The sequence below is a fragment of the Rhinolophus ferrumequinum genome, chromosome 12 (assembly GCF_004115265.2).
Source record: "Rhinolophus ferrumequinum isolate MPI-CBG mRhiFer1 chromosome 12, mRhiFer1_v1.p, whole genome shotgun sequence".
Lineage (NCBI taxonomy): Eukaryota > Metazoa > Chordata > Mammalia > Chiroptera > Rhinolophidae > Rhinolophus > Rhinolophus ferrumequinum.
The window spans coordinates 73,388,166-73,415,068 of record NC_046295.1 but is presented as its reverse complement, the minus strand read 5'-3'; the positions used below and the strand labels follow the sequence as shown (position 1 = coordinate 73,415,068).

General features: G+C 48.1%; 1 long non-coding RNA gene across 1 annotated transcript; it reads left to right on the top strand.

The window, feature by feature from the left end:
* The first annotated feature begins 327 nt into the window (after positions 1-327).
* LOC117032221 (uncharacterized) lies at positions 328-26,490 on the top strand. The gene is made up of 4 exons (XR_004424702.1): positions 328-368; positions 7,029-7,247; positions 22,034-22,164; positions 25,750-26,490. It is a non-coding gene; the product is annotated as an uncharacterized LOC117032221 (long non-coding RNA).
* Positions 26,491-26,903: the final 413 nt, after the last annotated feature.

Genomic DNA, 26,903 nt, shown 5'->3' with positions numbered 1-26,903 from the left:
GGAACCAGGGTTGGTTGCAGATGGCGTGGCCACAGAGTTGGTGCCCCCACATGCTTGGCTGCTCAGGCGGGCCCACGTGGGGACGGAAGTGCCTGTCATTTCAATGCTGCTCTCTGGAGGTGGTGGCCTGAAATGGGACTGGAAGGGGACCCGGCCTCAGGGCCCTAGGGGGAGAAGGAAAGAAAATGGAGGAGGGAGAAAGGTGAAAGTGACTCCTGGGGCCCCTGCAAGGTTGTCGGGGTAGCGGCTGAGAAGAACTGGAAATAACTCAGCCCCATCTCTTGGAGCCTCACTGTGGCCCAAATCAGCTTCCGGCAAGTGGTCGGGTCGAAGCCTGTTTGCGCCTCTGGCCAGCGTGAGCCACAAAGGTAAGGTTGCCATTGGGTTCATTTGCAGACTTTCCCTATAGACCAATGCTGCCCAATAGAAATATAATATGAGGCACTTGTGCCATTTTTTATTTTAATTTTCTAGTATCCACTTTTAAAAAAAATAAGCAGCTGAGGTTAATTTTAATGTTTTATTTAACCCACTATACCCCAAATATTATCTCTATGTGTAATCAAGATAAAAACTTAATGAGGTTTTAAAAACTTTTTTTTCATACTAAGTGTTCGAAATCCTGTGTGTCTTTTACACTTACATTTCAATTTGGACTAGCCACATTTTAGGTGCTCAATAGCCACGTGTAGCTACTGTATTGGACAGCACAGCTCTAGACTATAAACTTGATGAGAGTCAGGACCATGACTGTACCCACCATTATCTCCAGGGCCTGGCACATAATGGGTACTTAGGAAGTGTTTGTTGAATGACTGGCTGACCGACTGGCTCAATGGATGAATGAACGAATAAATGTATGATTAAACAAATGGTCTGAGGCCTTGTTAGATTGAAAGCCACATTCCCAGCAGGGGCCATGGGAAAAGCCTAGAAATAAATTTTAGTGCCACCTCTGCATCCAATTTTCTTCATGACCATAAGTGAGGTCCTCCCCTCCCTGAGCCTCAGCTTCCCCATCTGTACAATGGGTTGGGGGATTAGACTGTGTGATTTTTTCCCCCAGGCTCTCATGAGAGTTTCTCAAGGGAAGCCCAGCCTCCTCTCTGCAGCTCCCTTCCCTGAGTCAGGCCTGCAGAGAAGTTCCCTGTTCCACCCCGCCTCCCTCACCCTACCCTCCCTCCTCCCATGTGAGAGACCAGAGGTCTCAGGAGAGGCCTTCTGTACAGAACAGAACAGTTCCCAGAGGGGAAAACCAAGGCAGGACTCCCACCACACAGTGGCCTTGGCACAGAGAGCAAGGCCAAGTGGGAGCTCGGGCTGGCCCTCTTCCACTACCCTTGTCAACCCCATACCTTATGTTTTTTCAGAGCTAGGAAGAGAGCAGGGCAGGCCTTATCCCTTTGATTCTGCAGAGAAGGAAAAGGGAGGCCAAGAGATGTGACAAGACCAGTCTGAGGTCACAGTGAGCAGGACAGAGCTGGGCCTCTGTTTTCCTTTTCTGAAAAATGGGCAGAAATCCCCTGCCTTTATCCTATGCAACTTCAATGCCTCAAATCCAGGCTCTGCTACTTAACAGCCTGTGATATTGGTCAAGATGCTTTACCTGGCTGTGCCTCAATATCCCTGTTTGTAAGTGGGGAGGGTAATAATACCAGCCTCAGGTTCATGCCCATGAAATGTGTGAATATATGTAAAGCACGCCTAAGCATGCCTGGCACATCCTAAGTGCCATACAAGTGATAGATACTATTATTAGCTTTCACCATGGAGCTATTCTGCAGTTCAAATGAGACAAGGGGTGTGACCAGGGGTTTGCAAACTATAAAGTCCTCTCTAGAGAGGCAAGCATTTTTTTGGCTGCAAAGGACGTTGCAAACTAAAACGCGTTATGACTTGCAAAGCATTTTGTAAATGTTGCTGCATTAAGGAGGCTATTGTAGATTACCTTTTTATAATCTGAAAAGCACTTCAGAATCACGAATCACTTTGGAGACTGTAGAGCTCTTTGGAACGGCTTTCTAGACTGTTGAGGGCTGTGCAAGTCTGAGACTAGTGGCCTTTGAAAGACATGGGCAAGAAGCAGGGTGGGAGTGGGTAGAGAAAGAAAGCAGACCCAGTGGCTTAAACTGCAGTCCATTTCCTTCGTTCTCATTGCCGCCTATGTCAGCCGGTGCAGAGAAATTCCAGCATATCTGCAGATTCCTGCGATTCTGTTCTGAGTCCAGGGAGCCCTGCTGCATTGCTGACTCAGCCAAACAGGATGCGCTAAGCAGGAATTGGCCCCATCTTCCATACATTCATGCCATGTCTTTTCTCTACCACAAAGGCAATGAACCTGACACCATTTAAAGATTTCCCTGTGGGTAGCCTCTAGGGGCTGGAGAGGTGATGAGCTCCTGGGCCGCTGGACGACCTTGCTCTGAAGCCCACCTGGGCCTGCTCAGAGACCCAGCCAGAGTACCTGCTGCTTCCATATTGACAGAGTAGCAAAGGTTCATGGGCTGAGGGCAGGTGGAGGCCACCCTCTTCAAACTGTGGGGGCAGTGCAAAGGCCCCAAGCTGGGAAGTTCCTACCGTGTTTCCCCAAAAATAAGACTTACCCTGAAAATAAGCCCCAGTCAGTTAACATCGTCAGCCAGACGGACACATTTAGTATATTATGACGATGTTCCAGAAGAAGATGACATGACTGTATTTGAGTAAATGTAGATTGTTGTACATGAAAAAAACAAGACATCCCCTGAAAATGTGCTCTAATGCATCTTTTGGAGCAAAAATTCATATAAGACCCGGTCTTATTTTCGGGGAGACACGGTAGGTTCCAATCCCTGCTCTCCTCTTTCTCATCGATCACCTTGGGCAGGTTCCCTGACTTTTTTCTCTGAGCTGCGGTCCCTCAGAGGTATCAGGGACTGATAATGCTCGTTTGTGTGTGTGTCATTGGGCAGCCTCGTGTGCAAGCAAATTCTGTCCCTTCTATCCACAGGCCCACGGGTCTTCTCATAAGGAGGAAATAGAAGGTGAGGCGGCTTCTACAGGGTAGGCATTATGAGCATGGGATTTCAAATGATAAAGACCTGGATCCCAATCCCAGCTCTGCACCATACAGCTGTGTCTTTTGTCAAGTCACATCATCACCTCTGTGAGCCTCCATTTCCTGGGCTATAAAATGGGCATAATAATAGTTGCTACTTTATAAAAAGTTGGTGAGAATATGAAGACATGATGTGCATGGCATGCACGGCACAAACTCTGGCACAGAAGAACTGTTCCACTGATGGTAATGATGAGGAGGTCAGCTCAATGGCAAGGGGACTAATTCAGGAAGAGGCTGAAGCTGATGTGTGTCCATTTCAGGCCCCGGAAACAACCTCTTACCAACGCACTCCTCACTTCTTCAAGGATTGTGTGAACATTAGCACTTGGGGATCCATCTTGAGGGTCTGATGCTTCCCCGTCAGCAGCTGCCGCTTCTTAGGGGTACCAAGGGTGATAAAGAAACAGGAAAGTGGTTCCCAGGACAGGCTGTACGTCAGAATAGCCCGGAAAGCTTTTAAACACCGGAGCCGCTTGGGCCTCACTGCTCCTCCCTGAGATTCTAATTCAAATGATCTGATGTGGGGCCTGATGATTGAGTTTTTAAAAGTCTTAGTTGATTCAAATGGGACCACTGAGGCAGAGAAAGGGGCTGGGCTTTTGAAACAAGTGTGTCTACGAATGCCTGTGGGGCTACCACAGAAGGCCCCGTGGATCAGGCAGCCTGCATGCTGGTCATCCAGGTGAGGGCCTGGCCAGGTGGTGGAGAGGAAGGTGGGTGGGCTTTGGCGTCACTGATGCCTGGGTTTGAATCCTGATTCTAACACAGCCCAGCTCTGTGACCTTGGAAAAGTCACTTCACCTGTCTGAGCATTAGTTTCCTCTTCCATGAACTGGCAATCAGAATTCCTGCCTCATAGGTTGGTTGGGATCAATTAGTAAGAATGTCGTATTTAATTACCTGGTACAGGGCCCCACCTAGAGTCGGTGCTTCATAAAGTGTGGTTCTCTTGTCTTCCTGAGCAAGCTTAGGGGAGGGCTAGTGTGACCCGGACGCTGACCTACGTACCTGATGGGAAGAACACTGGACTGGAAGAAAGAAGTGTGTGCCTGTCTTATTTCTGACCCACCATGGTGTGTGACCTCTGCCGAGTCACCCCCATCACTGAGCCTCAGTGACCCCGTTCAGCTCAATCCTGAGAGGCACTTAAGGCTGAGCTGCAAAGGCAGAGAGACCTGCTTCAGCCAGTTCTCTGGGGCAAATCACTCAACCTCTCTGAGCCTCAGTTTCACCATCTGTAAATAAAGATCCAGTATTACTGTTTCCCCGAAAATAAGACCTAGCTGGACAATCAGCTCTAAGGCGTCTTTTGGAGCAAAAATTAATATAAGACGCGGTGTTATGGCATGTTATGTTATATGATATTATATTATACCCAATCTTATAGTAAAATAAGACCGGATCTTATATTAATTTTTGCTCCAAAAGATGCATTAGAGCTGATTGTCTGGCTAGGTCTTATTTTCAGGGAAACATGGTATGTACATCTCATCCCAATTCTGTGTTCAGTAGCTTGAAATTGGCCATTGTGGGAGTGTTTACACCAAGGAGATTGTCAAACATTACAAATCAGGACTCCCCCAGCCCATGCTATACCTCCCGTAAAAGTCACTTCACCAGCACGCCACTATGACTCAGATAGTACCTTTCACCATGGGTGCTGGGAAATTTGGAGAGCTATTGCCTGTCAAGCATTTAGCACAGCCTCTGGGCGCTAATGCATGCTAGTTAAGCACACTTGACATTCATACGCCATCGCTTTGTCTCTGGCCTGGTATGAGGTGATCACATCTGTGGTCTCGTAGAGCTTTAACAACCCTAGGAAATTTCTAGAGGAGGAAATTCAGGCTCAGGCAGGCTCACTGACTTCAAATGCAATTAAATTTTGCAGGCCTACTATGTGCAAAGTTTATTATTATATATCCATCTCATTTCAGCCTCACAAACCCCCTTTTTCTCATTATAGATGAAGAATCAAAGGCCCAGGATGGGCAAGTGGCCCACCTAAGGTCACACCAGGAGCCCAAGGCCTTGGTTTTGGTCTTGAACATGCATGTGCCCGCTCCATTTCTCCTGGGCTCTCTCCTCACTCCATCCAGCTGCTTTTCCTTCTGGATGAGGGCATCTTTGCTCATTTGATCTCTCTGGCCCTTTCTAGCTCTGACATCCTCAGTATTTAAATCAGCACATGAATATTTTACAAGCATCCCAGGCGAAAATAACCCCCTGCCTGGTTATGTCAGGCTGCAGCCCCAGTCGCCAGGCCCAGGCGCTTCTGCTATTTGTGAGACATGCAATTCTGTGAGGCCTCCTAGCAGCAGCAGCCAAGGAATCGATAGCCTTTAAATAAGTTATTAGAGGAGCTGAAGACGGCACAGCCAGGAGTGAGCCAGGGAACACAGACTCATGCTCTCCCAGTCTTCCTGTGAGGGCCCGCTTCTGTTTCTTGGTCAAGAAATGCCACAGGGCCTGGGGCAGGGTGAGAAATGTGGGAAGTGCAGGGAAGAATAAGATGAAAACAACAATAGTTGGTATTTATTAAGCACTTCCCATGTGTCAGGCTTTGTCTCATTATTGCCATACCTATTGTTCTCTTAAAAACATCGAGGCTCAGAGAGGGGATGTCAGTTGCCCGGGGCCACACAGCTAGGAAGTGGCAGAGGCCCAGGCCTATCTGGCTTCAGAGCAGGGTTTCTCAACCTTGGTGCTATTGACATTTTGAGCTGGATAATTCTTTCTTGGAGTGGAGAGGGGTGGGAGGCTGACCTGTGCATTGTAGGATGATTAACAGCCCTGGTCTCTATCCCCTGGATGCAGGTGGCATGTCCTCCCCACTTGTGACAACCAAAAATGTCTTCAGACATTGCCTAACGTCCTGGGGGAGGGGGGGGGACAAATCACCCCTAGTGGAGAGCCACTGCTTTAGAGTCTGTATTCACTTTGCTCCTCCTTTCCTCTGCTTTGGTGGCTTTTAGGATAAGCATCAAAAATCCTTCTCCCAGGCAGTGTGGAGGTTCCTCAAAAAATTAAAAATAAAATTACCGTTTGACCCAGTAATCCCACTCTTAGGTATCTACCCAAAAAATCTGAAAACATTTATCCATAAAGACACGTGTGCTCCAATGTTCATTGCAACTTTGTTTACGGTGGCCAAGACATGGAAACAACCAAAATGTCCTTTGATAGATGAATGGATAAAGAAGTTGTGGTATACATACACCATGGAATATTGTTCGGCGGTAAGAAAAGATGAAATAGGACCATTTGTGACAACATGGATGGATCTTGAGAATATAATGCTAAGTGAAATAAGTCAGACAGAAAAAGCAGAGAACCATATGATTTCACTGATATGTGGTGTATAAACCAAAAACAACAAAAGAACAAGACAAACAAATGAGAAACAAAAACTCATAGACACAGACAATAGTTTAGTGGTTACCAGAGGGTAAGGGGGGTGGGGGGTGGGAGATGAGGGTAAGGGGGATCAAATATATGGTGATGGAAGGAGAACTGACTCTGGATGGTGAACACACAATGGGATTTATAGATGATGTAATATAGAATTGTATACCTGAAATCTATGTAACTTTACTAACAATTGTCACCCCAATAAACTTTAATTAAAAAAATTAATTAAGTAAAAAATAAAGTGAATCTCTTGTAGACAGCAAAAAAAAAAAAAAATCTTTCTCCCAACCTAGAGAGGCAGCTCTGGAGCTGAAGCTGGCTAGGGGAGAACTCCAACTTGCCTATCACTGGCTGTGACCTTGGGCAACCTCCCAACCTCTCTGTGTCTCAGTTTCCCTATTTGTAAAGTGGCCTCCGCAAATAAAAAGGTTATCATGAGGTTTCAACGAGTTAGTACATGCAAAGCATTTCAGGCAGTGCCTGGTGCATAAGTGTGAGCCGTTGTTCTAATCCACAGGCCTGCGTGACCAAGCCCCAGCCCCACACTGCAGCTTCACTGGTACCACTGTCCCCATAAAGAAAGGGAAGGAAGATCCTTGCGAGAGCCTAGGAAGAAATAACCTCTAACAACTTCTGCGGTTCCTCCCTTCTCACTGCACTCCCCCTCCCGCCAGTCCTGGAGGACTTGGAAAAAAACCTCGACAAGGATGGCCATTTAATCCCACGGGATGACAAGGTAATAAGAGCAGGCACAGCCGCTTCCTCTCTCCCTGCACTGCTGCCTATGCAGGGAAAGGAGTGTGGAGGCTCTGCACACTGACTTACAAAAGCATCTGATTAGAATGCACTTTTTTTTTATTATCCAGGAAGCTATAAAAATACAGATAAACAAACACATTTGATCACTAGAGTTGGTCGTCACATTTTACTGGTCTATAGCGTGTGTTTTTGTTACACTGACGTCTGTTAGAAACAAGGTTCCGGAACATTGTCTTCATTTGGGTGCTTGAGAGAAACAGTATCCAGAAAGGCATTCCAGAGGTTGTCCTTACAGAGCAGGCCCCAGTGCAGGAGTGTGTGCGCGTATCTGTGTGTCTAAGTTCCTCCCTTTCCCCAGAAGAAAGGGTCTCTTGAGGTGACCCGGTCCAGCCTTCTCATATAGTTGAGGAATCTGAGGCCCAGGACAGGGCAGTGCTTTGCCCAGGGTCACAGAACAACTTGGTTCAGCAACCTTTTTCCGAGCATATTAGTGGGCTCTAGCTGCTGTAATAGGCCCCAGTCTTAGTGGCACAATGGAGTTGTCTTTCTTGCTCACATGGCAGGTGTTCCTGGCTGGTGGGCGGGCCTTCCACATGGTGATTCAGGGACCCAGGCTCCCTTTTTCCTGTGGCTACACCCTCCCCTGCAGACTCAGAATCATCTGCTTTCAGCTAGATGGGGGAAAATTCAGAGGATTGCAGATTTTACGGAGGTTTTTTTTAGGTCAGGCTTGGAAGTGGCCCATGTCACTTCTGTCCATATTCCATCAGCCCATCTTAAGTCACATTCCATAGCTAACTACAAAGGAGGTTGGGAAATGTAGCCTGGCTGTGTGCCCAGGAGGAGAAAGAGACAGACTGGTGAATAGCTGGCCAGGTCTCAGTGCCTGGCCCTGGGCTGGAAGCTGCATGGGCAGAGATGAGTGAGATGGGAGACCTGCCCTATGAAGTTCAGTCTAGTGGGGGGCAGCGGGGAGCAGGAGCAGACACAGGTAGCTAATGTCCCCAGTTTGAGGTTCAGAATGAGAATTTGGTTTTTTGAGCCCCTTTCACATTGATCACTGGAAGTACATTTATTTCTCTCTAGAGAGACCCCACCCCATGATAAGTCCAAGACTCCTGGGACCCTTGCTAACTCAGTCCAAAAGTGGTCAGCAACCCTTGCTTCTAAAGGGTTGCAGAGAAGAAACGGAAAGGCCTGTTTCATTTCCTGAAAGGCCCTCTGCCTCGGACCCAGCAGCATTTCCTTTTTGGGGGAGCCTCTCTCCCTAGGGTTACATGTCACTTCAGACCACCAAAGAACTGGCTTTTAACAGCACTGGAGAGATGACCTAGCTTCTCAGTTCAGACATGCACACACACACACCTCACACACACACACACACACACACACACACACACCTTCAGAACTAGCCATAGGAGACATTTGCCACTTTGGTTAACCAGTAACTATCTGGGGGATCCCAAGATGGTGAAAGGACCCCGACTTCCCACCACAGAAGCTGGATGGGGCAGATATTCCATACCCCCAGCAGCTAGAATATGGACATGTGGCCTAAAGCGTGGCCAATTGGACACACCCTTCAGGACTCTGAATCTTGAATGACACGGAAGATCAGTTAGCAGCAGAATGGCACCTATTGATGTGTGACACACCATCTCCATGGTCAGAGGTGCCAGCAGGGGCCCCTGTGACCAGCTGGCAAGTGGCAGCCTCCAACGTGGTACCTTGGCTGGGCCTTAACTCTCTGGGTTCCCGTCAAGCCTGTTTCTCCAGTCCTCCGTCAATTGTGTGTGCCACCTGAGGCTTTGCCAAACAACTTCTTTAGGTTAATCAGAGTCAGTCTTTACTAACGGCAGCCAAGAACCCTGCCTAAGGTAGCCTTGGTATTGAACCTGGGCCACCAACCCACTGCCGCCAGGATTTGCTTTGCTGCCAGCTTCACCCAGGGCCAACACAGACCCCACACAGCACTAAACAACTTCCACCCTCAAGGGAAAGGCCCAGGTTCTCATCTCTTCCCTCCAGATTTCTGAGCAAACCTCTAATTATCCTATCTTTCCACACTCCTTCAACAATCAAAGAGGGTTATATACAGAACTAACATAATTGGTTTTCTGTGTATTTTGTGTTATGCATTTAAAACCATTATTAGGAGATGAGGTCCATATCTTCATTTTATGTCACAGGGGTCCCGGGCACCAAAAAAGTAAGGCTCCCTCTGGACTGTGGAATCCAGACGGTAGGTACCACGATTCCTTCCTCACAGGATGGGCCCCTTTGCCTGATGAGACCCTTACTGGTTTGAGAGCAACCCATCCTCCCACACCGTTCCTTCTGGAAAGAGTTCCCTACTTCTTCTTCTTTTTTTTTAAAGGACTTGGTATATTCTTCGCCATTTTTTTTTTTTAATTTTATTGGGGAACAGTGTGTTTCTCCAGAACCCATCAGCTCCAAGTCATTGTCCTTTAATCTAGTTGTGGAGGGCGCAGCTCACTGGCCCATGTGGGACTCGAACTGGCAACCTTGTTGTTAAGAGCTCGCGCTCTAACCAACTGAGCCATCCGGCCGCCCCCCTACTTCTTTTTAGGGCCAGTTTCTCTCTCCACTCTGTAGAGGTACATGGTCCCAGCAGGAGTTGCCATCTTGTCACACCAGCTTCAGCTACTGTTAAGGAGAGGTGGGTTCCTGACCTAAGCCAGACCCACCAGTTATTTTTTTTAAGCTGGAACTTGGGGGAGGGGACCCCAGCTGTATTTTCCCTGGTGGGGACTCTGGAGCTTCATATTTTCCATAAAGCAGAGGAAGCCAGTTTGAGTAAGAGAGGAACACTAAAGAGAAACAGTGATGGACAGACAGAGACAATGAGACAGAGGCGAAGAGAGGAAGAGAGAAAAGAGAAGGGGATGGGAGGAGAGGGAGCTGGCTGTATCCTAGCCCAAGGTCCAGCTGTGACCTTGTCCCCCTGGCAACTTGGTTATTCATTGCCTCCTTGAGTTTCCCCCTTTTTTGCATCAGCTAGTTGGAAATGGAGTTTGTCTCTGTCTGAATTTGTTCCTACTGAATCCAGGGTCTGCACAGAGCCTGCCCATAGTAGGTGTGCAATCAACATCTGTGAATGAATAAATACATGCAAAAAGAAGAAAGAATGTACAGGGTACAGAGAGAAAGATTAACTCTTTGTGGGGAGATGTCAGGAACCGCCTGGGGTGGGAAGTGATATTTGAAGTGGGATTTCAAGGGTGAATAGGAGTTTTCTGGATGACAGTTATAGGAGAAGATAGCAGGGACAAGGTTGGAAAAGGCTGAGCTATCAGACTAAATATTAGGGCTTTTACAAATAGTGGCTGACCTAGGTCTAAATCCTAGAGCTCCATCCAGGGTGTTATCTATTTGAGCAAATATACCGGTACCCTTAAAGCTCCTCTCGTGCCCCTGCTTCTACAGACACTGCTAACAGAAAGATCAAGTTCTCCGACCCCACCCAATGACTCTCCTAAAGTTGCCCTCACCGGAGTGTCTGATAAGCCCCCCTGTGGCTAGACCAGCAGATGGACCCTTTTCAGTCCTGCTCCTCCCTGACCTCTGGGCTGCTTTCCACGTTCTGGCCTTGACCCTCACTGTTCCTCGTGGTCTTGTCTTACTGGGCCCATAACCATTCCTTAAATGTCTGTGGCCTCCCGGGGCCTGTGCTGGCTCCTCCCCGCCCTCTGCACTCACCCTGGACAGTCCCATCCACTCCTGTGGCCTCACGGACCACTTAGGACTGAGGACTCCCAAATTTCCCCCTCCCATCAGCTCCAGACCCAATTACCCAGTGGCTGGTTCTTCTCCTCCAGGCTACGCTGTGGACCCTTCAGACTCAAACACATCCCAAATCGGACCCATCATCTTCCCCCTCCGCCCACTCTGTGCACCCTCACTCTGATTTACACAGCACTTTCCCGGTCCACCCGCCTGTGAGGAGCAGATTTCTAGCCCCATGGAGAACGAAACAGGCTTGGAGAAGGGCAGGACTGAGCCTACAGGTGGGTCTGCCAGACTTGGGAGCACTGCTGGAGTAGGACTCAGGATGGGGCAGCATTTCTCACCTCTGACCCCCAGGCCTCCCGCCGCTGGGGCAGTAAATGTTGACCAGATTGATTTCCACCATGCTTGGAAGTCAGCGGTCAGCTGCTGACCACACTGTCAATTATTCAGGCTCCCTGGGATTCCAAGAGCATCCATTTAACTAAAACACGGCTCCGCTGTCCTCACACCCCCAGCCTTCCCTCAGAGGCCTGGGCAGGATACCTGGGCACCTCCCCAGGCAGCCAGGCAGACGTCTGCCCCGGCCCCTCACTCCCACTCCCCCCACCGCATACATAAGCCAGGAATTGCCAGCTTCTTCATCCTCAAATCTCTCGGAGGTATTCCTGGGCCTTGAGGGCAAAGCTGGGACCAGCAGCCAGAAGTTACTGAGGCATGTTTTGCTTCCATTTCATGGGACACAGAGTTTTCATATAACCAGAGACAGACACTCTGGGAGACAGGGAGCCCCCAGTCCCAGGGGGTGTGTATCAGTCTGTAGCAGATCCATCATTAGGAGACAGAGCTATCCAAGGGAGAGACCCGGGCTGGCAGTGTCAAGGAGAAATAACTAACATTTTAAGAGTGCTTTAAAATTTGCAAAACTCTCAAGACATCTGTCATTGGGTGGCCTCAAGTCTCTTTTTGGAACCAGGTAGTACATAAGTAAAAATGCATTCATTTGATAGTCGTTTATTGAACGGGCCAGGCTCTTTGAGAGGTGGTACAGGGTGAGGTCAAAATATCAGTTCAACCCTGCCCTGGAGTACTAGTGGTACTGAAAGCCATAATAAGGGGACTTCTGACATGTTAGGAAAGGTTGTGTACGCTCGATGTGCTTCAGAGCACATTACCCTCAAATGACCAGCAAGGCTGGTGCTGGAACTGTCTCCATTTCACAGGTGAGGGAAGATTTTACAGATGACGTGCAGAGAGGTGCAAAAACGTGTCCAAAGTCACACAGCCTGTGTAAAGGATGGAGCTGGAATCTGAGTCCAAGCACCTGATCTCTAGCCCCTGCTGTCAACCTCTCTGGTCAAAGTCGTGTGAGGGGGTTTGGTAGAAGTTAGGCAGCCGGTCACATAAGTAATGATCTAATGACAGAGCTGTGGAGGAGAGCTCAGCGCGAGTGAGTATAACAGGAAGAACTAATCTATCTAAGTTGGGGGAAGGGGTGACGCGTTAGAGAAGGCTTTCTAGAAGTCCTTCAGGAAGAGGGGTTCAATAGGGGAAGAGTCCGGGGAAGGCAGGACATTCCGAGCAGGGAGCACAGCCAGTGTGACGACCGGGTGGCTCCAGCACCCTGGCCAGGACCCACGGCGGCAGCGCCAAGGGGAGCAGGCAGTGCCTCAGCCGCCCTGGCTGGGCCCACTTCCTCTTTGTTGGTCGGCTGTATTTTTAGATCTCTTACTTTCCGATGACACAGTTGTGCGAGCAGGATCTGGGCCTCACTCAGTTTTTTTAGTCTCCCACCATGGTGTCTTTCCCAGCGCTTCCCCTTGGAGACCTGACTGCAGGCTGATGGGAAGCCTGGCTTTTCTCTAGTGCAGTTACTCACTGTTCCACTTGGGTCCCAGGGGCCCGCGCTCAAATACAAGTGGACACAGGTCTCTCCACCTCTCACCTTTCCATCTGCTTTCTCTCTTTCTCCCCACCAGTTAAATTCCACTCTACTCCAGCATCCCTGTTTGTGCCAGATACTGGGCTGGACACTGGCAAGACAGACCTAAAAATGACACAAGTGCCTTCACATCTTGCATGCTGGAGTCAGTGAGTGTAGGATTCAAAGTGCAAATTAGGGCATGTATGTAAATGAAAAGAGTGCTATGAACAATTGTGCTGAGACCGCAGTGTAAACCTGGGCAGACTAAGGTACAGCATCACCGCAATTAAACAGAAGGATGGAAGAGTAGGGAGAAGTTTGACAGATGGACGACAGGTAGAAGGGAATCTTGCTGGGGGTGATGGCACGTGAAGAGACGTGGCAAATCTGGGGACGAGTTTATGGTGGCAATAGCCTGGTATTTGGGCCAGGGAGAAGGGACGGAAGGAGAGGCCAGGGTGGATTCCAGGTGGGAAAAAGTGGACAGTTTGGTACAACTAGAACAGGGTGGCAGAAACCTTGCAGCACTGCCACCCATGGGCCCATGGCAGGCATCACTAATTGATCATTGCACTGTCCTTCCCACTGAGTCACCCTCCACACAGAGGGCCAGGGAACAAGGGGAAGACAACTAGGGAGCCTCCGGGCTCCTGGGTTCCTGGCCTGGCGTCTGGGAAGATGGCGTTGACAGGCAGGTGTAAGGGCACAGTGGGAGGCCCCGGTAGCAATCATTGTTCCAGAGGTCCCCAGGGCAGGGTCGATAGGACCTCTCCTCGGACTCTGCCTCAAGTGGGTGAGAAGCCAAACAGGTTTGGTGGGTTTTTGTGTGGATAGCATCAGAGGCTGGAGAAAACAATCATAAAAATGTGTACGCCACCCATTAAGACCCTGCAGAAGAGGGGAGGGGCCTGTGGTGGTTTCCACCCCAAAGCTGAGAAAGGGGAGCCCAAGAAAACTGCATGTAAAGTTTGGGGGTGACTGCAAGAAGGGGAGACTGACACATCATTCCCTGCTTGGATGTCTGCTTAGCCAAGGGCTGCCACCTGCCCCAGAGGAACCAAAGTGGGACGTGGTGGCTCAGCCTCAGGGGAAGGCCCTGTGGGTTCTGGTTGGGCTTGTGCCCCCAACCCAATGCTGAGCCCTCCCTAGGTCAGTGTGAGGCCCCAGGAGGCCGCTCCCTCCAAGGCCAAACCCAAATCTCAGGCTGCCATCACCGTAAGCAGGCCACGTGGGACAGGCCCGAAGCAGCAAGGCCTCATGAATGACCTTCCCGCCTCTGGCCCTCACCAGGCCCACCACCATTGCCGTGCGGGTGAAAGGTAGCAGAGGGAGAGCACACATTGGGTGGAAAAGGAAGAGAGAGCATCCACGTGACACGTGGAGACACGCAGGGTGGGATCAGATTCCTCCCAGCGCCCACCCATGGGCAGATGTGGCTCCATCAGGGCACCTGAGCCCCGAGGCCCAGCTCTCTCTTGGGTGGGGGTTAAGGAAAGAAAGAGGTAAAGAAAGGAGACCCCATGCCTAGGGCTGCAGAGAGGGGTTCAGAGGAGGGCTTCTGAATTTGAGGGGACTGTGACAATCCAGGGGATGATGATGTGAAGGCGGGGTCTCTCAGGAGATGGAAATCTGGGAGTCATCAGGCTGGAGGTGACGCTGCCAGCCTTGGAGCTAAAGCAGAGAGCATGAGAAATGGCAGCGAGGAACAAGGAGTCTTGAAAAAGCTAACATTTAGGAGCGGGAGGAAAAGCTGCAAGAAGTTGCCAGGAGCCCTGCAGCCGCCAGCTCCTGGCCATCCTCCGGCTGACAAGATGCATCTCTCAGCGGCTCTGGGAAGACTTATGGCCTTGACTCTGCCCAGGTGGGCAGCGGGACAAGTTGACCTCCCTGCTTCCTGCTCCCCTGCTCTGGCTTTGGCTGCTGCTCGGGGCCCCCAGGCCAGCGCCGCCCTCCCGCTCCGGGCCCAGCCTTCCAGACTTTCCCCTCATCAGAGTTTACCAGCCTGGTCTCATTCCCTCTCCCGAGTCCCTGGCCAAGTGCAGCCTGGCGCTCTGCCCTTCTCTTCTTCTCTCCTTAGAGCAGGAGCCAGTTGAGGCCCATCGGCAGACGTAGCCACAGGCCAGGCCCTGGGACCCTCCCCACCTAAAGCAGCAACGCCAGTCCACTCTGCCTTAGAAGTTCATCTGCGTCTATCCTCATGCCCAGTTCTGACAAGAGAGTTTATGCTCTGAGTCAGAGACTGAGACCCAAGGACTCCAAGCCCCGCCCTGGTCTTTCTCATAAATGTCATCAGCCCACCCTATGCCAAACATAAATTAGAGTCTTGATCTTTAAACCCCAGCCCAAGGCTGAAAGCATGGGGAGCTGATATTCTCAGGGTTTGGGGCCTCTCTCAGCCTCAGTTTGCCGTCTGTATGTAACCCATTTGTCATCTGGGGCCTCCCGTCTCTTATGATTCCAAAAATATCAGTTTAAATCCATATTCCACACCCTGTGGAAATGCAAAGCTATCCCCAATACTTTGGAGAGTTCTGGAATGGTTTGCATTTTCACACTCCCCTCTGCATCAGAGCTGCGGCTTCTGCTAAATTCGTTTAGCGTCTGGATTGGGTGGCTGACCCAGGCCTGCTGTTTTGTTTTTACACGGCTCTGACTGAGACGTGGAATGCAGCCGGCACCTTCTGCTGTTTCCACTAGAAACCCACCACAGAAGGTATTTGTGTAAAGGCAAGCGGAGGGAGATTTGGGGAAGTCAGAGTGAGGGTTTCAAGTGCTACAATTCAACCAACTTCAAATGTACATCGGACAGTCTTGTTCTTAAAAGTCCTTTGGTCCACCCACCCCTGGGAAGTTTTCATGGGCCCCTTTACCTCACACAGTTCCCCAGCCTTGCCCTGGTTCTTTTCTATCGTCGTCTTTGCGGCTCTCTTCCTTGAGAGGCAAAATAGTGCAGTAGTTAAGTGCAAGAGTTCTGCTTCCAGGTGGTCTTGGCTCTGCATCTTATCAGCTGTGTGATCTTAGGAGTTGCCTAACCTCTCTGAACCTCAATTTCATCTGTAAATGAGCATAATAAATTTGAAGATAATAGGACTGGTGGTGAGGCTTTCATAAAGCAGTCCATGGGAAGCACTTAGCAGAGTGTTAATGTTAGCTATTATTGTTTTTATGTCACCATCATCTACCCCACCAAATTCTTCTTACCGTCCTAAGAAGAACAAGTCAGCTTTCTCAGGTCCTATCCTTAATCCTGCCCATCTTTGCGTATTCAAGCCCAGGAAGGGCTCAGACACAGAAAGGAGTGTTCTTTGAAAAGGATTGGCCCTCTTGGCTCTCCTTGAAGGCAGTCAGCTGAGGTTGTGAACGTGCTTCATTACGGGTGAATGGGCTAACAGTCACCCCACACTGGTAGATACTAAATAAATGGTATGTGCTTCCTTCCTCTTTGTCTCTACCTCCCACCCTCATCCCCATTAGGTTGAAAGTAACAATCTGGGACCAGCAGTAGCAGATCCTGAGCCTAATGGGAATGTTTCTGACTTTACTGAACTATTTATTGAGAAGGAGCTGCTGTCTTTCAGGGGTTTCTATACAGCCTGGAGTTGCTGGGGCCATGTTTTCTGCTGCATAGGAAAATCTACCTAAGAATGAAGCCAACACAAAGAAAAAGACAGCTTCTTAGTGATGACATTTGAGGTCCTAAATCCCACCATACCTGGACTTGTCCCTTGAGTGTCACAATTATGTGAGTCCAGAAATCCCCCTTTGCTTGTTTAAGCTAATTTGATTTGAGGTTCTGTCATGTCAAATTGAATGAATTTTGACTAATAGAGGATTTCAACTATAAATGGGGTATATTACAAAACAAGGGGAATGTCATGGAATCCACTGCAGGAAGTATAACCAGAAATCACAGGAATGTAAAGGCTGCCTCTGACTCCATTTCTTTCTCTCTCTGAGGCCACATAATCTCCCATTTCTGCTTTTTCTCTGCATATATGCTTCTTTTTATTTCCCTGTACAGACCAGTGTTTCTGCTAATTCATTGGCTCATCTAGAAAAGATCCCAGGGCTGATTATCATTGGCCCAGATTGGGTCATGTGACCACCCTGAACCACTCATTATGATTGGCCAAACTGTGGGCCATTACCTCTGGATCTGAGAACTGGCGTCAGGCCCACTTATACCAAATAGACTAAGAGAAGGTGAAGAATAGTTTAAGGAACAAACATAAAAACAGCGCGTTGTTTTCAGAACAATGGGGAATGAATGCCAGGTATACAAAATTAAGACAAAAACACAAAAAAGCCTCTAACATGGAGTTAAGTGAATTTTGTTTTTACAAACTAACCAAGCCCTGAATAAGCTCAGGGCCAGCCCCTCGTCCCAGAGGAGCAGCTCTAATGCACTGCTGGTGGGAATGTAAAATGGTACAACCTACTTTGGTCTAGCAGGTCCTTAAAAAGTGAACGTAGAGCTACTACTACAGGCGTTCCTTGGAGATACTGCGGGTTCTGTTCCAAACCACTCCTATAAAGCAAGTTGTCATTTTTTTGCTAGTGGAGGGTCTTGCCTACGATTTGTAAAAAATGCAACGTCTATGAATTGCAATAAAGTGAAGTACAATAAAACAAGGTAGGCCTGTATATGGCCCAGCAGTTCCACTCCTAGCTATGTACTCAAGAGAAATGAAAACATATGTCCACACAAAAACTTGGAAATGAATCTTCATAACAGAATCATTTGTAATCGCCAGAAAGCAGAAACAACCCAAATGTCCATCAACTAATGAATGGATAAACAAAATGTACATCCGCACAATGGAATATTCCACCATAAGAGGGAATAAAGTGTTGATACTTGCTACAACATATTAATAGATGAACCTTGAAAATCTTAAGTGAAGGAAGCCAGTCACGAAAGACCATATATTGTGTGATTCCATTGATGTGAAATGGCCAGCATAGGCAAATGGAGACAGAATGTAGATTAGGGGTGGCCTATAGCTAGGGGGAAGGGGAAAGGGAGTGACACTAGTGGGGTTTTGGGGGATATGTTGAAAATTGATTGTAGTGATGTTTTCATCACTGAATACACTAAAAAACATTGAATTGTACATTTTAAATGAGTGAATTGTGTGGTATATGAATTATATCTCATTAAAGTTATTACCAAAAAAGGAAAAGAAAAAAGAATATATCAGGAAGTAGGAGAAGAGGGGCCTCAGCGGTGTGTTAGCTGGGAACTCAGGGATACCACAGCTGACGGTCTGATGAGCTGGGCCCCATCCAACCTTCATCCCTTGGATTTCAAAACAAGTGAAAGGAATTGGGGGCATAAAGGAAAATGCTAACGTGTAAAAGGGGACAGAGGAAAATACTGTTTCTGAGGCCCTGAGGCAGTCAGGAAGCTCCACAAGGAAGCAAAGGATCAGGGTGACTGGATGCCAGCCTGCATCACTGGTGGCAGAGTGCAGCACTCTGACGTGTGCCCGTTTCCTTGGTGTGAAGGAGGACCTGTAATCAGCACCGTTAGTGGGGTCTGCTTGGCTCGTGCTCATCCCCTCCACCCTTGCCCTGTTTACAGAGGTAGGTTCGGGGCAGCCATGTTTGTACAATGTGCTCCTTGCTGATTGTCCCAGTGTGGACCTGTGTGTGACCCACGCTGAATCAGTCTTAGTCCCTTCTCTGGAATTTGGATCTTGACAGAGATTCCTTCTCTCCAAAGGGCTGGAATATGTGAGCTAGGGGGCTGGATAGCCACATTCCCCTTCCCGCAACTCGCTGGGGGCAGGGCTGAAAATAAGAGGAAGCTGGTTCCTCAGCCGGGTGGAATGTGCCGAGTTCCCCATGGAAGTAGCTCTAAAGTGAAAGCACCTGGGAACCCTTTGGGAGCCGACGGGATATCCGGATATCCGTGAGCCTGCAGGGAGAGCCCGGAGCGACCAGAGCAGCCTCGGTGATGCAGGTAAGCAGGTATGGAGATGTCCAGATGAAGCAGCACTAATTGGAGGAAGCAGAGGGAGGTTGGTGTCCCAGAAACTTCCCTGGAGACGGTTTGGGAATCAAAGACCATGGCTGTTGGGAACCACTGCCCTTGGCCAACAAGTTCTAGGGAAGCAAAACTTCCACAAATAGTGACATAATGGCCTTGTTAGGGTTATCAATAATTAACATTTTGTGCCAGCACAGCCCATTATACTTTTCAAAGCATGTCCACCGCCACAATCTCATTTGGTTTACTCTTTCCCCATATATATTGAAGAAAGATGTATTATGCTCTGAGGGCTCCCATCCCCACAGCCCCTTCTAGAATAAAGCCACCTGTGTAAACCACCCCTTGCATACTGGATTAAGGTGTGCATCTGACACAAAGGCAGCCACCGTACAGGTGGGCCAGCAGCTTCAGAGGCTGCACGGCAGGACACCAGTAACCAGCTCAGATAACAGGGACCAAGTGAGCCAACATAGGCTCTCTCTCAGGGTTTGAGAGTGAGCCTCTGGAGAGAGGCAGGGCTCTGTTTTTGCAAGGGCAGAAGCCAAGAGACACAGAGAGGAGGCAGCAAGCGAAGCCAAGAATAAATAAGAAGTGGCAGCGGCAGCCAGGAGGTGGGATGAAGGTAGGAGGGAGACATTACTGGGCAGGACAGGAGCAGGATGGTCGAGATGGAGAAACCAGTGCAGGGGCCCTAGAACAGAGAACGGCTTTGGCAGATGGCACCCCATAGCCTGGACACTAGACCAGCGCAGGACCCTGAAGGTGTCCCTCGCCCTGAACACCATTCCTGTCTCTAAAGAACATAGTCAGGTGGCTTAGATTTTTGTCTTTCTTGGTGTCACAGGAACTTCAGTAGGAACCATCTGAGTCATCTCTTACTCCTTGACGCAGCCACACACACTCCCCGCCATTGACAGGCATACTTCATTTTATTCTGCCTCGCCTTATTGAGCCTCACAAATGTTGAATTTTTTACATATTGAAGTCAAGACTCTCCACCAGCAAAAACGATTATGACTCACTGTATTGTGATACTTACTGTATTGCAGTGTCTGGAACTGAAGCGTCAATAGCTCTGAGGTCTGCCTGTGATTCCTGGCCCCACAGGAAGAGAGGATTCCTGGCCAATGTCAGCATATCTCAGCAGGGTCCTTCCTCTTGTCTGTCCCCGAATCCTCTCTTCCCCAGAGGGGTCCCAGGTAGGGGCAGACTACATGAAGGACCCTGCTGTGATATGGTGACATCACTCAGGATGCCACCTGCCTTCAGTGTGGACAGTTCAGGAATATGTCTCAGGAGGGGTGACCAATACCTCGGTTAGTAGATGACCAAATGAAGTCAATAAGGAAAGAATCCTTTCTTCCTTCTTCCCTCCTACCTTCTCTCCCTCCTTCCCATTCTCCTTTCTTCTCTCCCTTTCTTCCTTTGTTTCCTCAAGCAAACTTGACTCTCAAATGTACAACTTGCTTACTCAAGCACCCAGCAGAGTCTGAGTGGTGTCTCTGTCCCAATTCTAAATTCAATCAGATTGGCCCAGTTTGGGTCAGGTGACCATCTCTGGTCCAATCAACTATGGCCAAGGGAACAGTGTTATGTAGTGTTAATATGGCTGCTGTAGCTTCTCAGAGGAAAGGGGAACATAGTTTAGACTGACACCCAAAATGTATGTACTAAACAGAGAGAAATAAAATCAGGGGACAGAAATTTTTTTTTTTTCTAAAGATTTTATTGGGGAAGGGGAACAGGACTTTATTGGGGAACAGTGTGTACTTCCAGGCCTTTTTTCCAAGTCAAGTTGTTGTCCTTTCAGTCTTAGTTGTGGAGGGCGCTCCAGGTCCAGTTGCCATTGCTAGTTGCAGGGGGCACAGCCCACCATCCCTTGCAGGAGTCGAACCGGCAACCTTGTGGTTGAAAGGATGCAATCCAACCAACTGAGCCATCTGAGAGCTCAGCGGCAGTTGCAGGGGGCGCTGCCCACCATCCCTTGCGGGACTCAAGGAATTGAACTGGCAACCTTGTGGTTGAGAGCCCACTAGCCCATGTGGGAATCGAACCGGTAGCCTTCGGAGTTAGGAGCATGGGAATCGAACCGCCTGAGCCACCAGGCTGGCCCCAGCTTTTTTTTTTAATTGATATATGTTGAGTGCTCTAGAAAACAGTACGTATATTTTCTTATTTATTTCAATCCTGACAACTCTGTGAGATAAGCATTAATAATCTTATTTTGCAAATGAGGGAAATTACACTTGGGAAATTAAGGCCCCAAGACATTGAGTCTAGTAAGGGGTGCAACTGGATGCAAATCTAGGACCGTCTAACTCCAGGGATTATGCTTTTTCTTCTCCCACACTGCTTGGCATGACCTTGAAGTGGTATCTCTGCCCTTGCTTTGCTAAAGTCTCAAGACTCCAACTCAGCCTCAGTGAAAGGCCTTTGAAGCTTGCTAGCTCACATTCGTCAACATATAGATGAGGAAGTGGAGTCCAGAGTGGGGTAGTGGCTGGCCCACAGTCACATAGGGATTCTAAGGCAGAAAGGAAACAAGCACCCTGGTCTCCTAAGTCTCAGGCTGGAGCTCTCCCCTAAATAGCATGCTGTCTTGTGGGTGTCCCGAGTGGCTGTTCCATGGCTTCTTTTCTCCCTGCAGAGTTAAGGGGTGAGGCTACCCCATGCTGCTTCCTGTTCCCTGACCCTGCTTCCTCCTCCTCTGCTCATCCCCTAAATGCAATATTAGTGCGTCCAGTCTTTGAACACTTAGAGTGTGCCAGCAAGTGAGCCGAGTACATGCTTGAGCTCATTACCAGGCATTGGGGACAAGGCTGATCTGTGAGCCTGAGCCCGTGTAAATCCTACCTTCTTAGAGGGAAGTGAGGAGGAAAGAGGGAGAGTGGTACAGCAGGGCGACAGGGGCTCCAGGACTGACAGGGGATCGCTCACCCAAGAAAGCAATGATCAGCCCTGAGACATGAGACCATCTGGAGAAAGTCGAACCACCAAAGTCAGAGAGTGGGTCAGAAAGTGTATCCACCTTTGGCTATCTGATGTCAAGTACTCAAGAACGGGGATCCGGGACCTCTCCCACTATATGACCCTCTAGTTCCCACAGGAAACCTTGAAGACTTTAAGCAGCGGAATGACATACCCAGTTTCTGGAAAATGGATTGAAAAGAGGCAAAAGGAGAACCAGAGAGATGAATTAGGAGGCTGGAGCCATCACCCGGAAGTGAGGTAAGACAGCTTCCACTCCAGTAGGGAAGATGGGCAATGTATTAGGGTTCTCCAGAAAACAGAGCCAATAGGATATATCTCTATTTATATCTAGTGACTTCTTATAAGGAATTGGCTCATGCCTTATGGAGGCTAAGAAGTTCCAAGATCTGTATTTGGCAAACTGGAGACCCAGGAAAACCAGGAATATAGTTCAAGCCTGAGTCCAAAGACCTGAAAACTAGGAGAATCAGTGGTGTAAGTTCCATTCTGAGGGCAGGAGAAAACCTCTCATAGACACACCCAGAATGATGTTTGACCAAATATCTAGGCACCCCTGAGGCCCAGTCATGTTGATACATAAGACTAACCATCACAGGCAATAAGCAAGTAAATAATACACTTATATGTTCAGGGAACAATAGAAAAGTAAAAAAAAAAAAGAAAGAAAGAAAAATGAAGCTGGGTGAGGGACTAGAGAGCAGTGGGGACAGAAAGACAGGCAAAGAGAGTGTCTAAAATATTTGTTAAATGAATGGCTGAATCTCGAAATTCTATAAATGCTACTGTTTCCTTTATGTCCCAAATTACTTTGCCTTATGTTAGGTTTTAACTCTAGTGAGTGGTATTGTTGCTGGGAACTAAAGTATTTTATATATACATATATTTTAGAGAATCAGCAGCTTGAGAGACACCATGTTCACACATTCTTCAGGAATGTCACATTTGATATGGCCACTGGACACGCTTGACTTCTTTATTTATGATTTCTGGCGCTTTTCCTTTGAGGCCGCTCAGAATAGCTTCTGATCCTGCTCACTCACAGAAACGGTGAAATCAAATCTTCCTGCACTAACCCCTACCATAAGCAACTTTGCTTATGTAAGCTCTCCGTCCTCAGTGAGGAACAGCCAGCCTGGTTAGAGCAGAGCCCCATACAGATTTCAACTGCAGCTCTCTCCACATAAACATCCTTGCATACTGTTCTCTTCTGGTAAAGTGCATTCGTTTCCAGAAATCTCGTCGCAATCAATAAAAGTTGTGTGCCTACTACTGACGGCTAAGTTTCAGCCATTTGCTCTTCACTAACCTCTTTATACGCCTTTAAATGTTTTTGGTCTATCCCTTGGTAATATTCAAATCAATGTTCTGACTTATTTATTCCTTGGAAGTCTCATTTATCTCCCTCAGCATCATGCCACTTCTGTTTGATTGCTTTTGCTGAACTTCTGCACTCTAGGCAAGGCAGTGGGCTCAAAGAGGTATTTGTTGTGTGGGTGCTGATGTGTGTATGTGTGAACGAATTGGCATGAGCGTGAGGGTGTGTAGCCTAATACGGCTGAAAACCCTCTGAATTTTAAATCAAACAGATCTAGGTTAGAGAGACAATTCTTCCACGTTCTCACTGGTAACTTAGGGCAAATCACCCAGCAGGGCTTCAGTTTCCATACCTGTAAAAAATAAATAAATATAGGTGTATACCCAAGAGAAATGAAAACATTTGTCCACGTAAAAGTTTGTACACAAATGTTCATAACAGCATTTTTCATAATAGCAAATGGAATCCAAATGTCCATCAACTGATGCATGCATAAATGAAATGCCCATAAAGTAGAATCCATACACTAGAGTATTATTTGGTCATAAAAAGGAATGACCTTCTGACACATGCTACAACATGGATGCACTTTGAAAACATTATGCTAAGTTAAAAAAGCCAGTCATAAAAGACCATGTATATTAGTTTGCTAGAGCTGCCATAGCAAAGTATCACGAACTAGGTGACTTAAATAACAGGAATTTATTGTCTCACAGTTCCAGAGGCCAGACATCCAAGATCAAAGTGTCAGTAATATTGCTTTCTTCTGAGGGCTGTGAGAGAGAAGGTTCTATGACTTTTGCCTGGTTTCTGGTGGTTTGCTAGCAAGCTTTGGTGTTCCTTGGCTTGTAGAAGCGTTGCACATCTTTGCCTTTATCTTCACATGGCTTTCTCCCTGTGTCCAAATTTCCTCTTTATATAAGGACACTAATCCTATTGGATTAGCTACCCCCCTCCCATGATGTCATCTTAACTAATTACATCTGCAATTATTCTATTTCCAAATCAGGTCACTTTCTGAGGTCCTAGGGGTTAGAACTTCAACATATAAATTTTGATGGGACACAATTCAACCCATAACACCACATATTGTATGATTCCATTTATATGAGATGTCAAAAATAGGTAAATCCATAGAGACAGAAAGTAGATTACTGGTTGCCAGGGGCTGGGGAAAGAAGGAATTTGGAATGACTGCTAATGGGTACAGGGTTTATTTTTTAAAATGTTCTGAAATTAGATAGTGGTGATGGTTGCACAACTCCGTGAATATACTAACAACTAGTGAATTGTACACTTTAAATGGGTGAACTGTATGGTATGAGTTCTATCTCAAAAAAAAAAGCTTTTTTTTAAAAATAAAAAGTGTATTACTGGTCACTCTTCTGTCATATTAAGGTTATGCATATGTTGTGATAAAACGAAAGTGTGTTTGAAAAACTCTGGAAAGACAAAACACAATTGTAACCTTTGCTCTTTAATTTTCAAATTTGTATGAAACTTCAGTATTTGTTATGTGCATTCCGTACTAACTACATGGTGAATTCCCTATTAATTCTAAGCCTTTCTAATGTAATGAGAATTCAAGCTCTCCTTAACAGCTAACTTGAACAGTCACTGCAAGCTCACTCTCCTATTACTTAGAGAAACATCTTCCCTAAACCTGCCCTGCGATTCCCACGAAATGTTCATCCTTTCTGAACGGACATCTCTTTTACCATTGAATTTATCTCAGTGCAGTCTCCGGAAAGCGCCTTCAAGCCTTCGCATTTTAAGAGACAAGTTTGTTGTTGTTTTTTCTCCCCCTGGATCTGTGCTTTTGCCCTTGTTGGATCACAGCTAATTCTTTCCCCAGAGGCCAAATAAAATTTCATGAAACAGTCAGGGTTTCAGTGGCTAACAAAATCATCTCTCCTCCTCTGACATGCCTCTGTGCATCTCGGCCCATCCCTAACCCCCAGGGGGAGCTACACAGAGCCTTTGTATCCCTGAAGCACCATCCTTAGGGACCATTATGTTTGTGGCCAGTCTGTTCAGCTGCCTCTGGCCACAGGAGCAACGGGCATCCTCCTCTTACTCATAACCTTGGCTAAGTGCCGCATGCCTGCTGTAGGGTGAACTGTCTGAGTTGCAGGTCTCTTAGGCAACCTGTCTCCTGTTCTGTGGTGTGTGGGCTCTCTGGATATGAACTGCATATAGATCAATAGATCAAGTGCAGTTGCCGAATGCAACTTGGCAATCCTTCCAGTGCCCTTTTCTCCTAGCTACCTGCTAGAGTTTATGCTTTGAGGCCTGATCAAACTGGGTCCCCATCCTAGCTCTCCAACTGCTTGCTCTGTGTCTTTGGCTGAGGTTCTTAACCTCTCTGGGCCTCAGTTTCTTCAACTTTGAAAGAGTAATGGCCCTTTTCTCATAAGACTGTGATGTGGATGGAATAAGATTTTTCTGGTATATACTAGAGTCTGACTTAATGTTGGCCCTCTCTCTTCCTTACACTCTCCCTCCAGCCCTCGAGGAAATCAAGATTTGAGATGCAGAGTCCATCTTAACTGGACTGAGAACTAAGAGACAGTGGAAAGAGCACTGCATTTGGGACAGGACACACTAGCTGAAGCCGCAGCTCTGGTTGTGACCTTGGGCGGACTTATCTGACCTCTAACTTCTCGTGTCACCAGGGTTGGGGCAAGATGAGGAGAACATGGGCTCATGGATAAGAAACAGCTTAGCAACCTGTAGGGGGCTGTGCTGCTGGAAGTCTGCTGTCTTGACTGCCCTCCCAGCAGCCCTGTAACCTGACGCCCCTCACACCCTGACCCAGGCTGCTCCTCACGGACCGGACCGACACTCAGCTCCTCCGAAACTCACTTATCCACGACCTGCTCAGGTTTCCTGGCTCTCAAGGGGGCAGGCCCCAGGCCCCTGTCTGCAGGCCCTTGTGTTTTCCTGTCTCACCATCCTCCCAGCAGATCTTTTCCTTACCCACGGCAGCACTGAGGAGCCCTGGGCCAGCTGCCGGTCATCCATTCTCACCTTGCTCTCCTTGCTGGTGGAGGGTGTGAAGCTCCTTGGGGACCCAGGAGAGTCCTCTCAATCATTCCTCACTCGGCCACTTAGAGCTGTGAGGCCTTGGGCAGGTCCCTCAAGTCCTCCGCTTTGAACGCCTCCTCCTGGAAGTTGGCGACGATGGTAGCACCTCTTTGTAAGTGGCTGTGTAGATTAAATAAGTCATCACGCTTAAGGAATTTAGGTCAGAGTCCTGCACATAGTAAGCACTCAATAAATATTTGATATTCTTGCTTATTCATTCAATTATTCACTCACTGGACACCTTCTCCCTGCTAGGTGCTAGGGACACAGATGAAATGGCTGGAGACCCTACCCTCACGGAGCTCCCAGTCCAGAGGGGCAGGCAGGTGAGACCACAGGCCATTACTGTACATGGTAATAACAGAGTCAGTGCTGTGGCAACTACTGCACAAGGTGATAAGAGAGAGTGGGTGGTGGGGGAGCTGGGAGGGGAGAGGCACTGACTCCTCTGGGAGGAGCCAGGAGAAGCCTCGCAGAGAGAGACCACTTGGCTGGGCCAGGAAGGGGGCATAGGAGTTCACCTGCTGGTGTAGAAGGGGCCTGGAAGAGGACACTTGGGGATGGGAACAGCACG